This window comes from Mus caroli, unplaced genomic scaffold, assembly GCF_978045245.1.
Source record: "Mus caroli unplaced genomic scaffold, Mus_caroli_1 scaffold_6, whole genome shotgun sequence".
In the NCBI taxonomy this organism is placed as follows: domain Eukaryota; kingdom Metazoa; phylum Chordata; class Mammalia; order Rodentia; family Muridae; genus Mus; species Mus caroli.
The window spans coordinates 13,552,165-13,567,866 of record NW_028227261.1 but is presented as its reverse complement, the minus strand read 5'-3'; the positions used below and the strand labels follow the sequence as shown (position 1 = coordinate 13,567,866).

The 15,702-nt window shown below is 43.1% G+C and overlaps 1 protein-coding gene and 1 pseudogene across 2 annotated transcripts in view; one reads left to right on the top strand and one right to left on the bottom strand.

Moving 5' to 3' along the window:
* Positions 1-15,702, top strand: part of LOC147004156 (oogenesin-2-like) — a 96,368-nt gene that overhangs the window by 22,869 nt on the left and 57,797 nt on the right. The window lies entirely within an intron of this gene.
* LOC147004158 (biorientation of chromosomes in cell division protein 1 pseudogene) lies at positions 11,001-12,050 on the bottom strand (annotated as a pseudogene).

The window sequence follows — 15,702 nt, the reverse complement described above, 5'->3', positions numbered from 1 at the left end:
ACTGAAAGACCCACAATGTGAGGACTCCCCCACGTTCTGACTCAGGAGAGGCGACACCCCAAATCACTCATGAGAAACTGTCTTGCTGCAAACTTCAAGAGGACTTTTAATTCAAGAGCGTTCTCGGGCCCATGGTCATATGCCACAGAGGGGTAGAGGACCTTGGCGCCTCGAGTAGCTGGGTAAGGAAGTATTTAAAGGAAGAAACCACAACTCAAGGAAGTGGAGAGTATGTTGTTGGAAAATACCAAAGATACCAGTTAATAGTCACAAGGAAGTGCAAAGTCACAAGAGTCACAAGGAATACCTGGTATTTGTTCGGGTTATCTCTCAAGACAGTTTCTAAGGGCCTCTAACAATAGCACATTATTTGAAAGAACACTCTTTGAACCCAGAAAGCAGGTACGTGGAGGAATGTTGCTATCTGTTTTATGATTAGCATACCTTGGAGCATTGAGTCACAGAGGTCACATTACCAAGCCTGGGCCTAAAGGCCTAGAATTTTGATTTTATATTTTTTCATTCCCCACTTCTACTTGTTAGTAGTTCTAATCTTAGAACTAGACACTATCTTTTCCCTGACACATTTTGATCCTTTAGGGCATGGTACTGTTGTCTCAAAACTAAAAGCCACACTGCATTAATTCTTGTTCTAATAAAGGGGACTTGCCTATTTAACACACATGGACCTATAATTAAAAGCAGAAGCAAAATCAAAAGGGAGTCTCATAAAGGTAGAAAGTAGGGTGGTCAAAAGAACAAGATAAGGGACTTTCCACTGAGTCTAAAGGTTTTCTGCTTGGAGACGTCTAATGTAGAATGAATCTCTAACTTGGAAGTGATGTGGGGCTTGCAGGTCTTCTCTTGAGTAGGCCTTCTGGAGCTGCTTCTTCACTCACTGTCTCACCCACCTTAAGCCTAGAGAACAAAGGCTGGGAAAGCAGCATGTCAGCATTATGTACAGAGGCTATTTTTTACCAGTGGAGCCCCCCCCCCCCCCGTAGAGTCCAACTGTCCAGGGGTGTTTCTAACCCTGAAGAGCACAAAGGGTAAGAGACCTATCCAATCATTAGTGCCAGTCTCCACTGACAATTTAGTAAGGGTCTCTTAATGGTTCTTTTTTTTTAATTAGGTAATTTCCTCAATTACATTTCCAATGCTATCCAAAAAGTCCCCAATACACTCCACCCCCAGTCCCCCACCCACCCACCCCCACCCCTTGGCCCTGGCATTCCCCTGTACTGGGGCATATAAAGTTGGCAAGTCCAATGGGCCTCTCTTTCCAGTGATGGCCTACTAGGCCATCTTTTGATACAAATGCAGCTAGAGACAAGAGCTCTGGGGTACTGGTTAGTTCATAATAATGATCCACCTATGGGGTTGCAGTTCCCTTTAGCTCCTTGGGTACTTTCTCTAGCTCCTCCATTGGGGGCCCTGTGATCCATCCAATAGCTGACTGTGAGCATCCACTTCTGTGTTTGCTAGGCCCCGGCATTGTCTCACAAGAGACAGCTATATCTGGGTCCTTTCAGCAAAATCTTGCTAGTGTATGCAATGGTGTCAGCGTTTGGAAGCTGATTATGGGATGGATCCCTGGATATGGCAGTCTTTAGATGGTCCATCCTTTCTTCACAGCTCCAAACTTTATCTCTGTAACTCTTTCCATGGGTGTTTTGTTCCCAATTCCAAGAAGGGGCACAGTGTCCACACTTTGGTCTTCGTTCTTCTTGAGTTTCATGCATTTAACAAATTGTATCTTATATCTTGGGTATCCTAAGTTTTTGGGCTTATCAGTGAGTACATATTGTGTGAGTTCCTTTGTGAATATGTTACCTCACTGAGGATGATGCCCTCCAGATCCATCCATTTGCCTAGGAATTTCATAAATTCATTCCTTTTAATAGCTGAGTAGTACTCCATTGTGTAAATGTACCACATTTTCTGTATCCATTCCTCTGTTGAGGGGCATCTGGGTTCTTTCCAGCTTCTGGCTATTATAAATAAGGCTGCTATGAACATAGTGGAGCATGTGTCCTTCTTACCGGTTGGGACATCTTCTGGATATATGCCCAGGAGAGGTATTGCTGGATCCTCTGGTAGTATTATGTCCAATTTTCTGAGGAACCGCCAAACTGATTTCCAGAGTGGTTGTACCAGCTTGCAATCCCACCAACAATGAAGGAGTGTTCCTCTTCCTCCACATCCTCGCCAGCAGCTGCTGTCACCTGAATTTTTGATCTTAGCCATTCTGACTGTTGTGAGGTGGAATCTCAGGGTTGTTTTGAGTTGCATTTCCCTCATGATTAAGGATGTTGAACATTTTTTCAGGTGCTTCTCTGCCATTCGGTATTCCTCAGGTGAGAATTCTTTGTTTAGTTCTGAGCCCCATTTTTTAACGGGGTTATTTGATTTTCTGGAGTCCACCTTCTTGAGTTCCTTATATATATTGGATATTAGTCCTCTATCTGATTTAGGATAGGTAAAGATCCTTTTACAATCTGTTGGTGGTCTTTTTGTCTTATTGACGGTGTCTTTGGCCTTGCAGAAAATTTGCAACTTTATGAGGTCCCATTTATCGATTCTCGATCTTACAGCACAAGCCTTTGCTATTCTATTCAGGAATTTTTTCTTGTACCCATATCTTCGAGGCTTTTCCCTACTTTCTCCTCTATAAGTTTCAATGTCTCTGGTTTTATGTGGAGTTCCTTAATCCACTTAGATTTGACCTTGGTACAAGGAGATAGGAATGGATCAATTCGCATTCTTCTACATGATAACCACCAGTTGTGCCAGCACCATTTGTTGAAAATGCTGTCTTTTGTCCACTGGATGGAAAAAGATCACTTGTCAAAGATCAAGTGACCATAGGTATGTGGGTTGATCTCAGGGTCTTCAATTCTGTTCCATTGGTCTACTTATCTGTCCTTATACCAGTACCATGCAGTTTTTATCACAATTACTCTGTAGTACAGCTTTAGGTCAGGCATGGTGATTCCTCCAGAGGTTCTTTTATCCTTGAGAAGAGTTTTTGCTATCCTAGGTTTTTTGTTGTTCAAGATGAATTTGCAGATTGCCCTTTCCAATTCGTTGAAGAATTGAGTTGGAATTTTGATGGGGATTGCATTGAATCTGTAGATTGCTTTGGGCAAGATAGCCATTTTTACAATGTTGATCCTGCCAATCCATGAGCATGGTAGGTTTTTCCATCTTCTGAGATCTTCTTTAATTTCTTTCTTCAGGGACTTGAAGTTCTTGTCATACAGATCTTTCACTTCCTTAGTTAGAGTCACGCCAAGGTATTTTATATTGTTTGTGACTATTGAGAAGGGTGTTGTTTCCCTAATTTCCTTATCTGCTTGTTTATCCTTTGTGTACAGAAAGGCCATTGACTTGCTTGAGTTAATTTTATATCCAGCTACTTCACCAAAGCTATTTATCAGGCTTAGGAGTTCTCTGGTGGAATTTTTAGGGTCACTTATGTATACTATCATATCATCTGCAAAAAGCGATATTTTGACTTCTTCTTTTCCGATTTGTATCCCCTTGACCTCCTTTTGTTGTCTAATTGCTCTGGCTCGGACTTGAAGTACAATGTTGAATAGGTATGGAGAAAGTGGACAGCCTTGTCTAGTCCCTGATTTTAGAGGGATTGCTTCAAGCTTCTCACCATTTACTTTGATGTTGGCTACTGGTTTGCTGTAAATTGCTTTGATCATGTTTAGGTATGGGCCTTGAATTCCTGATCTTTCCAAGACTTTTATCATGAATGGGTGTTGGATCTTGTCAAATGCTTTTTCCTCATCTAACGAGATGATCATGTGGTTTTTGTCTTTGAGTTTGTTTATATAATGTTTTGTTTACATTGATGGATTTTCATATATTGAACCATCCTTGCATCCCTGGGATGAATCCTACTTGGTCAGGATGGATGATTGTTTTGATGTGTACCTGAATTCGGTTAGCGAAAACTTTATTGAGGATTTTTGCATCAATATTCATAAGGGAAATTGGTCTGAAGTTCTCTATTTTTGTTGGGTCTTTATGTGGTTTAGGTATCAGAGTAATTGTGGCTTCATAGAATGAGTTGGGTGGAGTAACTTCTGACTGTATTTTGTGGAATAGTTTGTGAAGAACTGGGATTAGTTCTTCTTTGAAGGTTTGATAGAACTCTGCACTCAACCCATCTGGTCGTGGGCTTTTCTTGGTTGGGAGACTATTAATGACTATTCTATTTTTTTAGGGGATATGGGACTGTTTAGATCATTAACCTGATCTTGATTTCACTTTGGTACCTGGTATCTGTCTAGGATCTTGTCCATTTCATCCAGGATCTCCAGTTTTGTTGAGTATAGCCTTTTGTAGAATGATCTGATGGTGTTTTGGATTTCTTCAGGGTCTGTTGTTATGTCTCCCTTTTCATTTCTGATTTTGTTAATTAGAATACTTTCCCTATGCCCTCTAGTGAGTCTGGCTAAGGGTTTATCTATCTTGTTGATTTTCTCAAAGAACCAGCTCCTCGATTGTTTGATTCTTTGAATTGTTCTTCTTGTTTTCACTTGGTAGATTTCACCCCTGAGTTTGATTATTTCTTGCCGTCTACTCCTCTTGGGTGAATTTGCTTCCTTTCGTTCTAGAGCTTTTAGGTGTGTTGTCAAGCTGCTAATGTGTGCTCTCTCTAGTTTCTTTTTGGAGGCACTCAGAGCTATGAGTTTTCCTCTTAGAAATGCTTTCAGTGTGTCCCATAAGTTTGTGTATGTTGTGGCTTCATTTTCATTAAACTCTAGAAAGTCCTTAATTTCTTTCTTTATTCCTTCCTTGACCAAGGTATCATTCAGAAGAATGTTGTTTAGTTTCCACATGTGTGTTGGCTTTCTATTATTTATTTTGTTATTGAAGATCAGTCTTAGTCCATGGTGATCTGATAGGGTGCATGGGACAATTTCAATATTTTTGTATATATTGAGGCTTGTTTTGTGACCAATTATGTGGTCAATTTTGGAGAAGGTACCGTGAGGTGCTGAGAAGAAATTATATCCTTTCGTTTTAGGATAAAATGTTCTGTAGATATCTGTCAGATCCATTTGTTTCATAACCTCTGTTAGTTTCACTGTGTCCCTGTTTAGTTTCTGTTTCCATGATCTGTCCATTGGTGAAAGAAGTGTGTTGAAGTCTCCCACTATTATTGTGTGAGGTGCAATGTGTGCTTTGAACTTTACTAAAGTATCTTTAATGAATGAGGGTGCCCTTGTATTTGGCGCATAGATATTCAGAATTGATAGTTCCTCTTAGAGGATTTTACCTTTGATGAGAATGAATTGCCCTTCCTTGTCTTTTTTGATGACTTTGGGTTGGAAGTCAATCTTATCAGATATTATAATGGCTACTCCAGCTTGTTTCTTCCTACCATTTGCTTGGAAAATTGTTTTCCAGCCTTTCATTCTGAGGTAGTGTCTATCTTTTTCTCTGAGATGAGTTTCCTGTAAGCAGCAAAATGTTGGGTCATGTTTCTGTAGCCAGCCTGTTAGTCTATGTCTTTTTATTGGGGAGTTGAGTCTATTGATATTAAGAGATATTAGGGAGAAGTAATTGTTGCTTCCTTTTATTTTTGTTGTTAGAGTTGGTGTTCTGTTTTTGTGGCTGTCTTCTTTTAGGATTGTTGAGGGATTACCTTCTTGCTTTTTCTAGGACGTGGTTTCCGTCCTTGTATTGGTTTTTTTCTGTTATTATCCTTTGAAGTGCTGGATTCGTGGAAAGATAATGGGTGAATTTGGTTTTATCGTGGAATACTTTGGTTTCTCCATCTATGGTAATTGAGAGTTTGACTGGGTATAGTAGCCTGGGCTGGAAATTGTGTTCTCTTAGTTTCTGTATAACATCTGTGCAGGCCCTTCTGGCTTTCATAGTCTCTGGTGAATAATCCGGTGTAATTCTGATAGGCTTGCCTTTATATGTTACTTGACCTTTTTCCCTTACTGCTTTTAGCATTCTATCTTCATTTAGTGCATTTGTTGTTCTGATTATTAAGTGTCGGAAGGAATTTCTTTTCTGGTCCAGTCTATTTGGAGTTCTGTAAGCTTCTTGTATGTTCATGGGCATCTCTTACTTTAGGTTTGGGAAGTTTTCTTCTATAATTTTGTTGAAGATATTTGCTGGTCCTTTGAGTTGAAAATCTTCATTCTCATCTACTCCTATTATCCGTAGGTTTGGTCTTCTCATTGTGTCCTGGATTTCCTGTATATTTTGAGTTAGGATCTTTTTGGATTTTGTGTTTTCTTTGATTGTCGTGCCGATGTTCTCTATGGAGTCGTCTGCACCTGAGATTCTCTCTTCCATCTCTTGTATTCTGTTGCTGATGCTCGTATCTATGGTTCCAGATTTCTTTCCTAGTGATTCTATCTCCAGTGTTGCCTCAATTTGGGTTTTCTTCATTGTTTCTACTTCCCTTTTTAGGTCTTGGATGGTTTTATTCAATTCCATCACCTGTTTGTTCTGGTTTTCCTGCAATTCTTTAAGGGATTTTTGTGCTTCCTCTTTAATGTCTTCTACCTGTTTAGCAGTGTTCTCCTGCAATTCTTTAAGGGATTTTTGTGCTTCCTCTTTAATGTCTTCTACCTGTTTACCAGTGTTCTCCTGCAATTCTTTAAGGGATTTTTGTGCTTCCTCTTTAATGTCTTCTACCTGTTTACCAGTGTTCTTTTGTATTTCTTTAAGTGTGTTATTAAAGTCCTTCTTGATGTCCTCTACCATCATCGTGAGATATGCTTTTAGAACCGGGTCTAGCTTTTCCGGTGTGTTGGGGTGCCCTGGACTGGGCGAAGTTGGAGTGCTGGGTTCTGATGATGGTGAGTGGTCTTGGTTTCTGTTAGTAAGATTCTTACGTTTACCTTTTGCCATCTGGTAATCTCTGGGATTAGTTGTTATTGTTGTCACTGTTTAAAGATTGGAGCAGACTCGGTGTTCCACTCACCAGAAGTCTCAAAATCCTGTGGTGGGTGTCCTGGGTAGCTGGCGGGTGTCAGCAGACCCTGCGCTCTAGCTACCCCGGTGCTGTTCAGACCGGAAGAGGCTTGTGGCCCTACTCAGGCCGGATTTCTGCCTCCCCAACCAAAGCAGTCTCAGGTCCCGTGTGATTTGACTGGAGCAGAAGCTGTGTTCCACTCACCAGAAGTCTCAAAATCCTGTGGCAGGTGTCGTGGGTAGCTGGTGGGTGTCAGCAGACCCTGCACTCTAGCTACCCAGTTGCTGTTCAAACCGGAAGAGGCTTGTGGCCCTACTCAGGCAGGATTTCTGCCTCCCCAACCAAAGCAGTCTCAGGTCCCGCATGATTGGACTGGAGCAGAAGCTGTGTACTACTCACAAGAAGTCTCAAAATCCTGTGGCAGGTGTCATGGGTAGCTGGCGGGTGTCAGTCGACCCTGCGCTCTAGCTACCCAGGTGCTGGTCAGACCGGAAGAGGCTTGTGGCCCTACTCAGGCCGGTTTTCTGCTTCCCTAACTAATTCAGTCTCAGGTCCCGCGAGCAATTGGATTGGAGTAGAAGCTGTGTTCCACTCACCAGAAGTCTTAAGATCCTGTGGCAGGTGTTGTGGGTAGCTGTCGAGTGTCAGCTGACCCTGCGCCCTAGCTACCCTGGTGCTGGTCTGACCGGAAGAGGCTTGTGGCCCTACTCAGGCCGGATTTCTGCCTCCCCAACCAAAGCAGTCTCAGGTCCCGCACGATTGGACTGGAGCAGAAGCTGTGTACTACTCACAAGAAGTCTCAAAATCCTGTGGCGGGTGTCGTGGGTAGCTGGCAGGTGTCAGCCGACCCTGCGCTCTAGCTACCCAGGTGCTGGTCAGACCCGAAGAGGCTTGTCCTCTTAATGGTTCTATTCATTCTCTCTACCTGTTCTGAGCTTTGGGGCATGTATGCACAATGTAACTTCTAATCAATTCCCAATATCTTGGCCAGTCCCTGATTTACCTGGGCAACAAAGGCAGGTTTGTTATTGGACCCAATTACCTTGGGTATCCCAAATCTTGGGAAGATCTTCTTGGATCTTCTTGGCCATCACATTGGCTGTCTCTGTCCTGGTTGGAAAAACTTTTACCCACCTTGAAAAGGTGTCCATTTCTAACCCTAAGTACTTGTTGCCATATCTAGCTGGCTTAATTTCTGTAAATTTTACCTCCCAGTAGGCTCTAGGCCAATCGCCCCTGAGCCTCTTCTCAGGAGTATATACGTGAAGTATCCTGCATTAGTCATAGCACAGCCTTGCAGCTTTTGACTATTCCTGCTGCCAAGTCAGAGAGTCCTGTAACATAGTAGTCAAAGGACCTAACCACACCTTTTAATTTTTTTGCTCCAAAGTGGGTCAAGTTAAGTAAGTTGGTAACATATTTGCGTTCTTCTTCCCTTGGGAGGACTAGTTTTCCTTTTGCTGTTTCTACTGTTTCATACAGGGTGTCCTTTACCAGTCATAATTTGTCCATAACTTGATAGTGCTCAGGGGTGTATCTGAAGTTGGTCTCTCTGACATCATTAATCTTTAGGCTCCTTGAGTGCCAGGATCATTGCTCTTTGGGCCACCTGTTTGTCGCATAGGTCTGCCATCTGATTTACTTTAGCCACAGCACCTTAGGTCTTTCTCTGCAGATGTCAACAGCCCTCTTTGTCTATATATTGCTCTGTACAGTGGCAAAAGCATACCTGATGTAAGTGTAGACTTCCCTTTTGCCATTGATATAGCTTGTACCAAAGCCGCACGTTTGGCTTTCTGGGCTGAAATCCCTTCAGGGAGGCTGATGACCTAGATCAGTTGCTTTCTGTCTACCACTGCACTGCTGCCCCCACCTTCTGCTTACCTTTAACCAGGAAACTACTGCCATCCGTGTATCACCTCAAACTGCCAGGCCAAGGCTGATCTGATCCTTCAGATCATTTCAAGTACCAGTTTCTTCTGCCAGAATGTCAGCACAATGATGAGTAGGTGAAGACTCAGGCAGTAGGGTAGTGGGAGTGAGGACAGCAGGAGGAGTGATGGTCACTCGTTCAGTCATCCATCTGTCAGGAGGCTGTCGGATAATGCTTTTAAGAGCGTGGGGTGCCACTACAGTTATTTGTTGTCCCAGAGTGAGCTTATCAGCATCCTTGACAAGGAGAATTATGGCAGCAATAGCTTTCAGGCAAGAAAACCACCCGCTGGAAACAAGGTGTAATTTCTTGGATAGGTAAACCACTGGCCTTTTTTAAGTTCCCAAAGTCTGAGCAAGGACTCCTCTGGCGACCCGTGCTCTCTCTTCCACATAAAGAGTGAAGGGCTTGGTTGGGTCAGGCAAAGGCCAAGGCTGGCCGTCAGTAGGGCCTTTTTAATTTCTTCAAAAGCTTTCTGGTGATCTGGGGTCCACACAAACACCTCCCCTTCCTTGGTTAGGGGCTACAACAGGGTAGCTAAGGTCGCCAACCCAGGTATCTAGAGTCTGTAGAAGCAAGCTGTACCCAAGAATTCTCTTACTTGCTTTGGTGTAGTTGGGGTGGGGTTCTGAGTTACAGTCTTTTTTCTGGCTTTCTTTAGCCACTGCTTCTCATCTCAAAGGATGTATCCCAAATAAGTAACTTCAGTCTGACACAGCTGAGCCTTTTTAGCTGAGGCTCAGTCTTCTCCTGCCCAGGTTTCCCATCTAGATCCTGTCTTTTCTTTCTCTCCTACCACTGTGACCAAGATTCTAGTCAAATTTCTTTCTTGTCTACGATCCCTCCTGTTTTCTCTTTCCTCTGTCTCTCCCGCCTCTCTCTCTCTCTCTCTCTCTCTCTCTCTCTCTCTCTCTCTCTCTCTCTCTCACACACACACACACACTTTTTCTGCCTCTTTCACTAGATCGCGTAACTGTCTCCCTCTTGTAATACACCTTCTAATCTCTGAAGTTTCTTTCTGATATGGGGGGCCAACTGCCTTATGAAGGCCAGGGCCACTGATGCCTTCTGGGCTTCTGAGGTAAGATCAAAGGGAGTGAACCGCCTGAAGGCTTCCATAAGCCTTTCAAGGAACACTGAGGAAGGTTCGATCATCCCCTGTATTACCTCTTACCTTAGCCAAATTAGTGGGCCCGTCTTGAGGCACTTTGGAGACCAGAGCCTGGCAATAGATTTTTTTTAAGCTCTCCCTACTTTCGACCATGTTCCAGTTGCAAATGGGGTGAGTCAAAATGAATCCCATGTCGATCTCATTTTGTAGCTGTGTAGACCGCCCATTGGGTCCCAGGCTATTTTTCTATCCTCTAACAGAATTCTCTCTCACTCTTTGGTTGTGAGGAGCTTCTGTAAAAGCTGTTGACAATCATCCCAAGTAGGCTGATGAGAGAACATAAGGAACTCCACCAACCCTGTGAGGCATTGGGGATCCTCTGAGAAATGGGGTTGTTAGTTTTCCAGTTATAAATACCAGCAGAGGAAAATGACCAGTACTGACGGGTTTGAAGTTTGGGCGGCTCCAGACTCTGTAATCTGCAGCTCCATGTACAAGCAGCGGTCCTCCTCCCGCCATCCTGAGGGGTTCAGGGTTCCTCATCATTGGGGATTGAGGCTGTGGATAAGGGGAAGGTTGTGGAATAGGCTACTCACGACTAGGCCACTCAGGAGGCTTCATAGATTTTGGAAGAACTGATGGATTTAGCTGGTGGCTCCAATTTGGGAGAAGCCTTCTATTTCTCTTGTAACATGAGAATACAACCACAATTTTGAGAAGCAAAACACTTTTTTTATTGTAAAACATCCACTATTTATTATCAGGTTTTTTTTTCTAAAATCACAAACATGAGAACTGAGCACAACATCCAGAGTGACTCATCCCTGCGGATGGGGAGATGCCAGGACAGAAGCTGTGCAGCTTTCCCTGCACCCCAAGTCTCATCTTCTTCACTCACTCCAGGGCTCCAACAAGGAAAGGAAACCACTAAGATTCCCAAGCACAGGAAGGTCACAACAACCTTAAGGCTACTGATGCTAACTGCCACACGCTGCAGTCTGTAACTCTAGCACATCAAAACCCACCACCAAACAGCTGCTCCCACCGACCCTCGCTGTCCTGACCAGCTAGCCTCCAGCCTGGCTTCTGCACACCACAAAATGCCAGCGCTGACATCCACATGCAGTGTCTGTATTCAAGTATAAAAGTTCGTTCAGGACAGCCCATGTCACTGTAGTGCGTATACCTCTGTAGTGTCTACTGGGGTCACACCCTTCGACAGGCTGGTCAAAGGTAACACAATCCATGAGCAAGTACAGGTAACTGTCCCACCACCAAACTTGCTCTCCATCTGATGTCAAGGCCAAAATCTTGACATTAATAATGACATGGCCGACTAAATTTATATTTGTATGAAACAGAAGTCCATTGCTTAAGTAGAGCTTTCCAAAGGTACCGGGCAAATTCTTAGGAAGCATCCTGGGATGGTGCTGGAGGATCCTAGCTTTCAGGATCTGGAGGCAGAGCTGGCACAGCTTCTTTTTTCTGGGCAGCCAGGAACTCATGGATTGCTCACTCTATCTGTGGCCTGAAGATGTGGTTTAGTTTAGGGTCTACCACCTGGGAAATGATCCTGTCCACTCCTGCTTCCAACATACCTGACTGAACCACGCTCTGCCTCAGCTCATTTTGCAACCGGTTCTTGTTCATTGCAGGATTCCATTCCTGTTTGTCCAGATGTGTTGACAGGAAATTATCTACCTTCTGCCTCAGGTTCTGGTAAGCTGGCTTAGTGTCCACGTCGGCCAGGCAGTCCCGGCGGAAGCTGCCAAACAGCCCATGGCTCTTGAGCTGATCCACTATGAGAGTGATGAGCTGCAGGTCTCCCCTAGGCAGTGAAGCGGGGCCCCACTCAAGCCCCCAGCTGGTCCCGGAGCCTGGCCCTCTGCGTGTGCTCCCGCACTGTCCGCCAGGGCCGCACCCTGTGCCCTAGCCGGGTCCCGCGCTCCCCTGGTCCTCCGGGAGCCACAGGCAGAGCTGCACAGACACGGAGGGTCCCACGGAGGTGGTGGCGGTGGAGGCGGCAGGGTGGGAGGCGGCGGGGACCACCACAAAACCCAATTTTAACAGTGCAAACAATCCATTCTCTTTAAAAATGAACTTCAAAAACATTACTTGCTACAAAGTTTGGCTGCCTGTTCCTGCACACAAACACAAGAAGGTGTAGCCGCCAATATCTCAAAAAGACACTACCCTAAATCCTATCTTTTATAAATCGGGTTTCTAGGATAAGAATTACATATAATATTACCCAATTCAGGCTTATCTTTAGAGACCTGTTTCCATGAGCTGTCTCATGCTGCATGCTGTAGTTCTAAATTACTCTAACACAGAGTTAACAGTTTTAAGTCAACTTTTTGTTACCAATGTTACAAATTTTTAATCATGACCAATAACTTATGAGCCAATAATCTATAACCAAGACATGTAAAACATATTTATATCTTTAAAACTATTCAGAAACAAAAATGAAATGGCTGCATACATTTGTTTATTTAAACCAAACAAAATTCTTAATTTTTCTAGCTGTAATTTCCAGAGAGGAGCACCTTGTCACCTGATGAATCTAATAATCACAAGCACAGAGATTTTTGTAGGAAAGACAGCCATCAGTTACCTTAACATAGAACTTGAAAAGATGTTGGTTCCTTTAAGAGCAGAAGCTCCTAGCAGGGCTTCTCTAGCCACACTAGACTCCTAACTACAGGTGCAGGGGTCCAAAGGCCAGTTGATGCTGTATATCCCATAACAAAAATGACAAAAAAACAGAAGCAAAACAAAGACACAAGACACTAGTATGTCTGAACACACTTGTCCACGTCTGGACTTATCAAGCCAGCCAAAAGCGACCTCCGAGGTGGTGAGGTTCAAAGTCCACCCCCTTTCTGACGGGGATCGGATTCCACGTCAACCCCCTTTTACCTGTGGAACGTCTTCCAAGGTTGCAGCCTGTGGGCCTCCTAGCACATCTGCTGACCACAGTCTTCCAGTCCTTACGGCCCGAAAGGACAGCTGCAAATACAAACTGTGCTCATTTCAGAAAACCCCATTGTGTACAAAAACCACCGTCCACTTCCACCTAGATGACCAGAACCAGAGAAACCAAACTCAGGCAGAACAAAACTCAGGCTGATCAGTATAACCTCAAATGGATCAGAATAAAAAACTCAGACTGTGCCATGCTACAGGAACATAGGACAAGACAAAAACAACCCAACACAACAAGCATATGTTCGCATGTTCAGTTCAGAAAACAGACACTCAAAACAGAGACACCTCCGGCATGCACACAAGAGGGGATTCTCATACCTCCAAGTTGATTCTCGAGTGTGAGGGGTGGTCGTGATTCCCGGCAAATGCACCAAATGAAAGACCCACAATGTGAGGACTCCCCCACGTTCTGACTCAGGAGAGGCGACACCCCAAATCACTCATGAGAAATGGATTTGCTGGGATCTTCAAGAGAACTTTTAATTCAAGAGCACTCTTGGGCCCATGGTCATAAACCACTCAGGGGTAAAGGACTGTGGTGCCCCAAGTAGCTGGGTAAGGGGGTATTTAAAGGAAGAAACAACAACTCAAGGAAGTGGGGAGGGCATAGTTGGAAAATACCAAAGATACCAGTTAAGATATGAAGCCACAATTACTCTGATACCTAAACCACAGAAAGATCCAACAAAGATAGAGAACTTCAGACCAATTTCCCTTATGAATATCGATGCAAAAATACTCAATAACATTCTCATTAACCGAATCCAAGAACACATTAAACAATCATCCATCCTGACGAAGTAGGTTTTATTCCAGGGATGCAGGGATTGTTTAATATATTGAAATCCATCAACGTAATCCATTATATAAACAAACTCAAAGACAAAAACCACATGATTATCTCGTTAGATTCGGGGAAAGCATTTGACAAAATCCAACACCCATTCATGATAAATGTCTTGGAAAGATCAGGAATTCAAGGCCCATACCTAAACATGATCAAAGCAATCTACAGCAAACCAGTAGCCAAAATCAAAGTAAATGGTGAGAAGCTGGAAGTAATCCCACTAAAATCAGGGACTAGACAAGGCTGCCCACTTTCTCCCTACCTATTCAACATTGTACTTGAAGTCCTAGCTAGAGCATTTGACAACAAAAGGAGATCAAGGGGATACAAATTGAAAAGGAAGATGTCAAAATATCACTTTTTGCAGATGATATGATAGTATATATAAGTGACCCTAAAATTCCATTAGAGAAATCCTAAACCTGATAAAGAACTTCAGGAAAGTTGCTGGATATAAATTAACTCAAACAAGTCAATGGCCTTTCTCTACACAAAGAATAAACAGGCTGAGAAAGAAATTAGGGATACAACACCATTCTCAATATTCAAAAATAATATAAAATACCTTGGCGTGACTCTAACTAAGGAAGTGAAAGATCTGTATGATAAGAACTTCAAGTCTCTGAAGAAAGAAATTAAAGAAGATCTCAGAAGATGGAAAGATCTCCCATGCTCATGGATTGGCAGGATCAATATAGTAAAAATGGCTATCTTGCCAAAAGCAATCTATAGATTCAATGCAATCCCCGTCAAAATTCCAACTCAATTCTTCAACGAATTAGAAAGAACAATCTGCAAATTCATCTGGAATAACAGACAAACTAGGATAGCAAAAACTCTTCTCAAGAATAAAGGAACCTCTGGTGGAATCACCATGCCTGACCTAAAGCTGTACTACAGAGAAATTGTGATAAAAATTTTATGGTAATGGTACAGCGACAGACAAGTAGACCAGTGGAATAGAATTGAAGACCCATAAATGAACCTACACACCTATGGTCAATTGATCTGTGACAAGGGAGCTGAAACCATCCAGTGGAAAAAAGAAAACATTTTCAACAAATGGTGCTGGCACAACTGGCGTTAACATGTAGAGGAATGGTAATTGATACATTCCGATCTCCTTGTACTAAGGTCAAATCTAAGTGGATCACGGAACTACACATAAATCCAGAGACAGTGAAACATATAGAAGAGAAAGTGGGGAAAAGCCTCGAAGATATGGGCAGAGGGTGATAATTCCTGAATAGAACAGCAATGGCTTGTTCTGTAAGATCGAGAATTGAAAAATGGGACCTCAAAAAATTGCAAAGCTTATGTAAGGAAAAGGACACCGTCAATAAGACAAAAAGGCCACCAACAGACTGGGAAAGGATCTTTGCCTATCCTAAGTCAGATAGGGGACTACTATCTAATATATATAAAGAACACAAGAAGGTGGACTCCAGAAAATCAAATAACCTCATTATAAAATGTGGCTCAGAGCTAAACAAAGAATTCTCACCTGAGGAATACTGAATGACTGAGAAGCACCTGAAAAAATGTTCAGCATCCTAAATCATCAGGGAAATGCAACTCAAAACAACCCTGAGATTCCACCTCACAACAGTCAGAATGGCTAAGTTCAAAAATTCATGTGACAGCATATGCTGGCGAGGATGTGGTGAAAGAGGACTACTCCTCCATTGCTGGTGGGATTGAAAGCTTGTACAAGCACTCTGGAAATCAGTCTGGCGGTTCCTCAGAAAATTGGACATAGTAATACTGGAGGATCCCACAATACCATTCCTGGGCATATATCCAGAAGATGTTCCAACTAGTAAGAAAGACACACGCTCCACTATGTTCATAGCAACCTTATT